General features: G+C 38.2%; 1 protein-coding gene across 4 annotated transcripts in view; it reads right to left on the reverse strand.

Moving 5' to 3' along the window:
• The window catches only part of LOC107718111 (protein FAM110B-like), a 49,537-nt gene that overhangs the window by 24,797 nt on the left and 15,470 nt on the right, over positions 1-9,270 (reverse strand). The window contains exon 1 of one of the 4 annotated variants that reach the window (XM_016525070.1): positions 8,285-8,482. The exons of the other annotated variants lie outside the window; for them this stretch is intronic. The gene's annotated coding sequence lies outside the window, so the exon portion shown is untranslated. Of the gene's footprint in view, positions 1-8,284; positions 8,483-9,270 lie in introns of those variants that run through there. 4 annotated transcript variants of the gene reach the window in all.

Genomic DNA, 9,270 nt, shown 5'->3' on the forward strand with positions numbered 1-9,270 from the left:
AACCCAAATATTCAGATGTGTCCAGCGCATTTTATGGTGGACTGTTTCCTGATCCTGGTAGAGCACAATGCCGGCAGTTCTGACTCACATTCTGTAAGTACGTTTTCATTTAAAGGATTTGCCACTGATGATTCAAACGTGAGTTTTGGGCAGTGTGGATTAACGTTAGCACTTGTTGTTTGTCATTTCTCTGATCACAAATGCAGACATGGTTTTGTTTACGTGGCGCGATGCAACGCAATGCGTAAAAAGACAGTATAAGTCATTATAATCTGTAATTATGTCCCCACTGGATGCAACAAATGCCTCGTTTATAATGGGTTTTCATGTTTTTGTCTCGTCGCTCCGGCCGGACACGGCATCGACAGTATGGTGAGGGGCGTAACATTTCCGTCACACGCTTGATGTATTCGGCCAATCACAACGCACTGGATAGTTGGCCAATCAGAGCACACCTCGCTTTTCAGACCGATTAGTTTTGTAAAAATCGACGCGTTTCAAAAAGGCGGGGCATAGAGGAGAAACAATAATGTACAGTATGTGGAAAATAATGTGTTTTTTTAACTTTAAACCGCATAAACACATTTCATTACACCAAATACACAAAATAATGTTCTTTTTAGCAGCATCATATGACCCCTTTAACAATCCTGAAAGATCCCTTACATCCAGCCAGACACCTCTTTACGCCTTTTCCTTCAGGCAGACGCCTTAGAGCAATTAAAACACGTTTTTTGAACAGCACTTATTGTAGGATTGTTCATGCTCTTAATTCCTCTGGTGTCTATGCATCTGTATAAAAATAAATAAAATATGAAATGATATAAATGATATGTATATGAATTATATAACTACAATTAAATAACTGTAATTACAGATTTAGGTTAAATAAAGATGTCAGTCTTTATTTTTTTTCTTTTTAGGAAACAAATCAAAGAAAAAAATAAACAAATTTGACTGTTCCTAATATTCTGTATGTTGGTCAAAAACGAAATATATTGTGTTCAGCGGAAAAAAAGTGTTTTAAAAAGTTTTGTCATTTAAAAATAGCATTTTAGATCTGTAACGACAATACCGTGATACTGTGAAACTGTGATATTTTTGCTTAAGGTTATCATACTGTCAAAATCTCATACCGGCCCATGCCTACTCGTCATTATTAAATCGGACACATGGGAGTTTGGGAAAGGATCAGAACAGCAGCAGATGCTGGAAAGCTATGGGAGGGTGGGAGCTGAGACAGAGAGAGGACATTGTGCTGAGTAAGGAGTGCTGCAGTGCCCGTCTGCTGCCTCACGATCTCTAAAGGTTTCATCAACGCTCAGGTGGCCCTCATCTCTCATTCACAGGCCAAGGGCACGGACTACAGTCCAAGCTTTTCCATAGGAAACTAAAGGACCATTCAATGCTCCAGTGACTCAGAAAAAAGAACCTGATACCATCCATGTCACTGCATCCATGTAACTTTTTTTCAGATTTGTCAAAAGACAGAGGACTAAAGGTAAATCCAGACAGGGCTCAACAAGGATTTTTTTCTGCCTGTTCAGTCTGTTGCCAGCATCTTTGATTTTAAGGAGAAAGCTTGTAAAAAGTATTTAATCTTTGATGAAGTAGCATAGACAGTGCTGGTATTATGTAAAGCTGTGATAAATCAATGATGGATGGAATATCAAATAGCCATGCCACGTGAAAACCAGCTGGGGACTCAACAGAAACAAAACAATCCGGATGCAACATCGACGTGTGCACACTGAGACACATGTGTGCCTGTATAATCCTCAATGCGTTTGCCCATTCACTTTCAGACTGATTTCAAGAACTCACTGCAAGATATTTTGGGTGGTGCACAACATCCTCTTATGAATAATGGCACTTAGGTCACTGATAACTAGAAACAAAAGCTTCTCAGAGTCATGCATCATATAAACCAGCTATTTCATCATGCTCTATGCCATCATTACTGAGGAATGCTGGGTCAAATAATGGTAATTAATTTCATTGAAAATTTACTCTACTTAATTAGAGCAATTTTTGCCTGGCAGTTTTAAAAATAACTCTTCAGCGTGTTCCCCGTTCCCTGCTTCACCCACTCAGCTACCCAAAATGTCTCAGTAACATATCAAAAGGGAGAGAGAGAGAGAGAAACACAAACACCCACTGAAATCACAAAAATATGACAGGATAGAAAGCCAAATAATTTGAGAGTAGGATGCAAACACTAATGCATCATACAAAATTATCTGAGCACATATATATTTATACACATGAATTATCAGATGACATCAAATGGGGATTGGAGGATCGATCTTGAAATGTGGATAATTCCGACATTTATGCTATCTTTTGCCAATACTTATATAATATCAATATTAATATGTTTTTGTTTTCCTTTATCGATTTAATTTATTTTGTGTGAAATTTAATGCATATAGTAAACATGAAAGTGGAAGAAACTATGCTATTTGCTATGTTAGCAAATAAATGTGTATTATAAGTAGGGGTGTAAAGATTTTCCAACCGAACCGAAAAACCATGATACACCACCCACGCTACATATCGCGTTACTCTTGGTACGTACCGCGGTCCGCCCTCGCCCCCCACAGCCCTGGCCCTCTTGAGGTTGACCCCACTTGCACCACGGCTCATCTCAAATCTTACGATGCATGTAGAATATGGTTTGCTGAAAATAACAACGCGTAAAACAGACCTGTTGGATTCCCACATTACAAGAGCAATGATCTAAAAACGTAGACAAACAACACGGAATGCCGTATGTTCACTACCAGTCATTTACGCCAACAAGGACTGGTCTTTAATTTATACAGTAATATATGCACTGTTATTTTACATTTGTTTACTTTTAAATTTCTGGGCCTGAAAATTACTGTTAAACACATGAAACACCTGAAAAATACTGTTTATTTTTTGTATCTTTTTTTTTTATTTATTTGTACTGTTGCTTGTAGTTTGATTATTTGTTATTATCTTCTTTATTTTTATTTGACCATAGTCCTTTTTTCCCTGAACATAGCACATACCAAACCGTACCGAACCGTGACCCTAAAACCGTGAATCGAACCAAACTGTCAAACCAGACCGTTACACCCCTAAAACATTGTGACACTCATGGTATAATTTGCATTTTATTTGTTATTATTTATTTCAATATGCTGTTTTTTAAATAAATAACTATAATTAACCATTTTATAATTAGCATATAATTTATAATTATTAATTGTTTTAACAGGATTCCTTTTGAATAATAATAATTGGATTATAATCTTTAATTATAATAATAATTTATTGGAAGTATCAGTTTTGTTATCCATACAAAATATAAAATATTTTATAGGCAGTTCCTGATAGTACTTGGTATTGGATTAAAAAGAAAATTGGTGACATCAAAAAAAAAAAAAAATTTGAAAATGCAGAAAATGTGAATTCCATTTGGCCTGGTCATTAAGTATATTAGCAGTTATTTAGGAATCCAATGATCTTTCCCCAGCATGTGTTTCCTTACAGAAAATAATCAATACAATGCAATGTCCCAAAAGCCACCATATGCACTGAAAGAATGAGAAAAAAAGCGTTAAAGGAGAGAGGGAGAGAGCAAGAGTAATGGATGTTATCACACACCTTCCATCAGCAGTATGGGCCGCACAACTCATGGTGCCGGATTACAGCCAGCCAGTCGTGACATCAGCCGTGTGCGTGACACCAGCAGAGAGAAACACACACACACTCTTGTCTGCCCACTGCCACCCACTCCTCTCTAATCTAATTACAGCCCCTCAACCAGCTTCTTGTTTCGGCAGACAGCAGCGGCAGCACGGAGGCCGGTGCAGAGTATCATCTATATTAAATTTTCATAAACTAAATCTTTCGGCGACAACCTGATACTGCTGTTCTTTTAATAAGTGGGCCAGCTGGACAAAGGCACTGTGGATTCAGACCTCACCCAGTCTATTCAATAAAACCATCATCATAACCTTACCTTCAAAATGCCTTAACACAAAAAAATAAAAATAGAGCATTCAGCACAACACCACATTCCTCCCTGAATATGGAGGAACACAGTTGAACAAACCCTTGTCATGGCATACATACTGAATTCTCAGCTCTGTCCAATTAAAAACCATGGCAGGAACTGCAAAGAACAGCAGTGTAAGATATTCCTCTTCCATGGCATCATGGAGCACCTTCAGCCCAGGTTACACCATCAGCAACTATATCGCTAAGTCACTAGTAGGAATGGCCCTGAGTACTCACATACTTCAGTACTAAAGAGAGACTTTCCCTGGAATCACTTAATCACTTAATCACTATAATGGAAATACAATTAAGTGCAAGATGTGCAGCACCAATCTGTCATCTACGACATTAAAATGAGAACACTATTCTGATACAATGTTGTGAATTCTTTATTTAGTTTCCCAAAAGCGCACTGTTATGGGATGGGATATATATATAGGTATGTGTGTCTGTGTGTGTGTGTGTGTGTATGAAGAGTTTAGATGCAAAAGCCTCTAAGTGCCATGAAATTTTCATCTAAAATTAGCATTTTTATCAGGCTCCTATGTTTAGGTTGAGTAATTTGACTTTAAAGGCAATGTATAGGTCCTTTTCCAATGCCATTAAAGTGAAATAAATTAAAATAAATATAGGAGCCTGATAAAACTGCTCATTTTAGATTAAAATTTCAGACGGCACTTAGGCTTTTGCATCTGAACTCTTCATATATATATATATATATATTTTTTTTTCCCCTCATTCTTTCAGTGCATATGGGACATTTTATAAGGAAACACATGGGTCAAGATCATTTAATTCCTAAATAATTGTTAATATATGACCAGGGCCAAATGGAATCTGCAGATTCACATTTCAAATTGTCATCACCAGTATGTTTTAATTAAAGGGATAGTTCACCCAAAATTTTAAATTCTTTGATCATTAACCCTCATGATGCTCCAAACCTGTATGACTTTCTTTCTTCTGCGGAACATAAAAGAAGATATTTTGAAGACCATTGGTAACCTTTGACTTCCATTGTATGGAAAAAAAAAAAAAAACATTGAGACATTTCTCAAAATATCTCCTTTTATGTTCCACAAAAAAAAAAAATGTCACACTGGATTTGGACCTACATGAGGGCAAGTAAAATGTCAAATCTTATTTTTGGGTGAACTATCCCTTCAAAACTGTTTAAAGGGGTCATATGATGCGATTTAGATTTTTCCTTTCTCTTTGGAGTGTTACAAGCTCTTGGTGCATAAAGAAGATCTGTAAAGTTGCAAAGACTAAAGTCTCAAATCCAAAGAGATATTCTTTATAAAAGTTAAGAGTCAACCATACCTACCTAAAACAGCTTGTTTAAACACGCCCCCACATGTCTACGTCACGATGTGCGAAGATTTGCATAACACCGCCCAAATGTGCACGCAAAGAAAGAAGGCGTAACTTTTATTCTCACTGTAGTATTGTTGCCGCCGTCGCAATGTTGTGGAGATGCTGTGTGTTTCATTGTGAAAGCGAAACTACTTTGTTTGGCCTTCCAAAAGAGGACAATATCCGCTTCGTCAACCGATGATGGGATGTGCACGAGCAGAGCAGCAGGACTGAGTCTCGTCCTGCTGGGAGACGGCATCACAGTATTTTAAGGGGCGTAACATTTCCGTCACACGCTTGAGGCATTCAGCCAATCACAATGCACTGGATAGCTGGCCAATCAGAGCACACCTCGCTTTTTTGAACGATGAGCTTTGTAAACATCGACGCGTTTCAGAAAGGTGGGGCATAGAGGAGAAACAATAATGTACATTATATGGAAAATAATGTGTTTTTTTAACCTTAAACCGCATAAACACATTGCATTACACCAAATACACAACATAATGTTCTTTTTAGCAGCATCATATGACCCCTTTAATTATGATGCACATAACCTCCATCAGCAGCTTTGTCACTGCAAGTCACCAGCAGTCACTCTTTCTGGCATTCTTGGTTGCCCTGGTAACAAAACTGCATGTTGACTCTGACCTTTTTTATGCTCCTAAAAATGAACATTCTGGAGGGAAAATGATTGTAAATAAATCGCACCAGTTCATAAAGCATCATACAAAGACTCTGACAGCTGTTTTAAGCCAGTGAGAAGACTTTGAGATGCTCTTTTCCTGACAGTCATTTCGCACGGTTTTGCTAACATGTCTTAAGGGGGTGGAATTTTGGAGAAAGGGGGGTCTAATTCAGTCCTAGGAGGTCTGTAATACCTGGATAAAGGTATCCTTGGGTCACTCAAGGACATCAGTTTTAGATGGGCTCAACCCCGTGCAGTTAAGCTTGAGCTGATGTGGCTCAGACGAATACTTCATGCCTTGAGTGCAATAAGTATGAGTTTTAATCTTGTGTGACTGATAAAAACAAGAAAAATACTGAAATTTAATCTATTTATGAATAGATTTTGTTGTATTTTATTTTATGATTTCACTGGAAGAGAGTGTTTGGATGAGAGAGCTTATTGGATTAAATTCCCATAAGTAGGGTCTAGCAACACCTATGTAGCCATCCGTTAGCATTCCCATTCACCCTAATAAGTTGCTAGCATCTAGCCAGAGTTGTGATGTAAAAACCAGCAGACAATTTGGTCACTGTCAAAATATCTACTACAATAAGGAAATATTTACAATGTATATGCTGTTTGGAAAAACTGTCAGAGCACACAGCAACTTTTAAATTGCTGTCAGTGGAAAAAAAAAAAGATTTTTGGGGCCAGATGGTGTAGCTACAGTATCTACCAGCATGGGCTAACTCTACCATGCTAGTAGCCAGCCAAATCTCCATTCTTTGGCCAAGTCTGGTGTAGGTTAGCAAAACAGTTAACATTACTTGCAGCTCCTATATAGGAGTCTTTTGACTAAGTTGTGCTAATCATAAATTCATAATGTGACATTATTGCTGCATAGTATACATGCTAAAAAGGACATATAAAGTTGTGGCCTAATGGTTAGAGAGTCGGACTCGTAACCCAAAGGTTGCGGGTTCGAGTCTCGTACCGGCAGGGATTGTAGGTGGGGTGAGTGAATGTACAGCGCTCTCTCCCACCTTCAATACCACGACTGAGGTGCCCTTGAGCAAGGCACCGAACCCCCAACTGCTCCCCGGGCGCCGCAGCATAAATGGCTGCCCACTGCTCCGGGTGTGTGTTCACAGTGTGTGTGTGTTCACTGCTGTGTGTGTGCACTTTGGATGGGTTAAATGCAGAGCACTAATTCCGAGTATGGGTCACCATACTTGGCCACATGTCACTTCACTTTCACTTTTTCACTTTCATATAAACCTCTCTGAAGCTACAACTTCTGTTCATAATGGAGAACTGTGAATCATAAAGGCATGTTCATCAATTATTACTAGCCTATTTAGCTACATGCAACAAAATACAACTCAAATGTGTAAATTGTCCAACACTAGAGCTGAACAACATGTATAAAGTGGCTGTGACTGCATGGGCCCATAGATGTTTTTCAGCAGGGGGACGGTTGACTCACAAAAAAAGGCCACTGTGAGTCAGAGCTCTTAATCCCTCCATAAACGCAGTTTCACCTTTTTCCAAGTCGTGCTTCTTGAACACTGTGGGAACATGCTGAGAGAGTACAGCAAGCTTTTGTACATGGGAATGTAATTTCCACAGAGAAAGAACATCCAGCTTGTTGCTGATCTGTCTGATGTTGTTTCAAAGTTTCTGCTACATCACAGCACATATATAATTTAGGAAATTGTCGAAAGTCAATTTTACTCAGCCATATTCATGCGGTTTTGAAACGCATTTGGAAAGACTGCTATCAGGTTGGAATTCCAATCAAAATGTTCAAGAGCATTCACAAGACAAATGCATTAAGACACGTGACTGTCTCATGAACTGCTTGTCCTACAACAAGTGGGTCAATAACAAATCAGACTGTCCAAGAATCTGAATAATCCTCTCATGATCATTTATAAAGAGATTAATTCTGGCAGTCATCCATCCAGACAGACAATAATACAGGTATATCTGCTGCCCACTCCTGAATCACAAAAGCCCAAATCAGTCTTTAATATTTATTAAGGCTGAAAAATGTATGGGACCAACAAAGAGAAGCTTGCTTAAACAGTTGTTTGCATTTAAAAAATAAATAAATAAATGAAAATTTCGGCATTAGGAACTTGACGTTCATTTGTAATAATACTATATAATACTGAATATGCCAAAGCATCAAAAATCTTCAAAAAACCACCACAAGATACTCACGTGATGAAAATTCCTTTGAAATCCACACAGAAATGACACATTTCCAAAGTTGGCGTACAAGGAAGCACAAGATCACAGTACACATCTTTCGACATATTTCATTGCCGGGTTTAGTCCCGTAACGGTGGCAGTGGAATGATAGTGTGCTTCAAACTAAACAACCGACTGGATACACCAGCCAGGATAGCAGTTAGCCCTCAACTTCTATTAATCTAATACAGTCTGACTGCCTTCCTTAATCACAGGTCAACATTGAACTGCTTACCCTTCCCAATCTTCACTTTAAAAAACATGTTTATGATAATAAGACTTTATGCGCAAGTCCAATATGTTGCTGCGAGACCATGTACAGGTCAAGTATTAGCCCAAAGAGACGTAGCCTAATTGCAGTTCAGAAGCAGTGCCTATAGCAATAAAGAGTTGAGAAACATCTTAATCGCATCAGTGGAGATTGTAGGCCAGATTTCAATGGGATTACAGTGTCATCGCCGCTCTCGCTGGCCACAGAAAGTTCAGTTAAAAAAACAAGACATTTAAATGTCCTTGAGCCAGACTTTAATGACAGCTGACCAATGAGAGGAAAGATATGCTAACATCAGGTTGAGATGAAGCGTTAATCAATTTCATCTCAGGATTTTTGATATTATATAAGGCCATGCAATTTGGTAAAGAGTAAAAAAAAAAGAAAAAAAAGTTGGCATCAAAGACAGTGATTCACATGCAATGTTTAACAACAGCTAGTGAGTCACTTAGAGCTGTGCCGAAAACTGTGAGAATTTGGCCATTTTGTGACCGAAAAAGAATATAAGGTTTCTTATGTGTGAAACAAAATTGAGTGAGAAACAGCCTAATATCTTTTTCTGCAGAGACTGACTCCCTGGAGGCCTTTATAATGCCCTCAGGTCAGATCAAATGTTCCCACAAAAATCTTAAAACTTAAATCACAAACAAATTGTCAGTGTCGCTTTCAATTAGAATTAGAATTA

The sequence above is a fragment of the Sinocyclocheilus rhinocerous genome, unplaced genomic scaffold (assembly GCF_001515625.1).
Source record: "Sinocyclocheilus rhinocerous isolate Xijiao unplaced genomic scaffold, SAMN03320098_v1.1 scaffold480, whole genome shotgun sequence".
Classification (NCBI taxonomy): Eukaryota; Metazoa; Chordata; class Actinopteri; order Cypriniformes; family Cyprinidae; genus Sinocyclocheilus; species Sinocyclocheilus rhinocerous.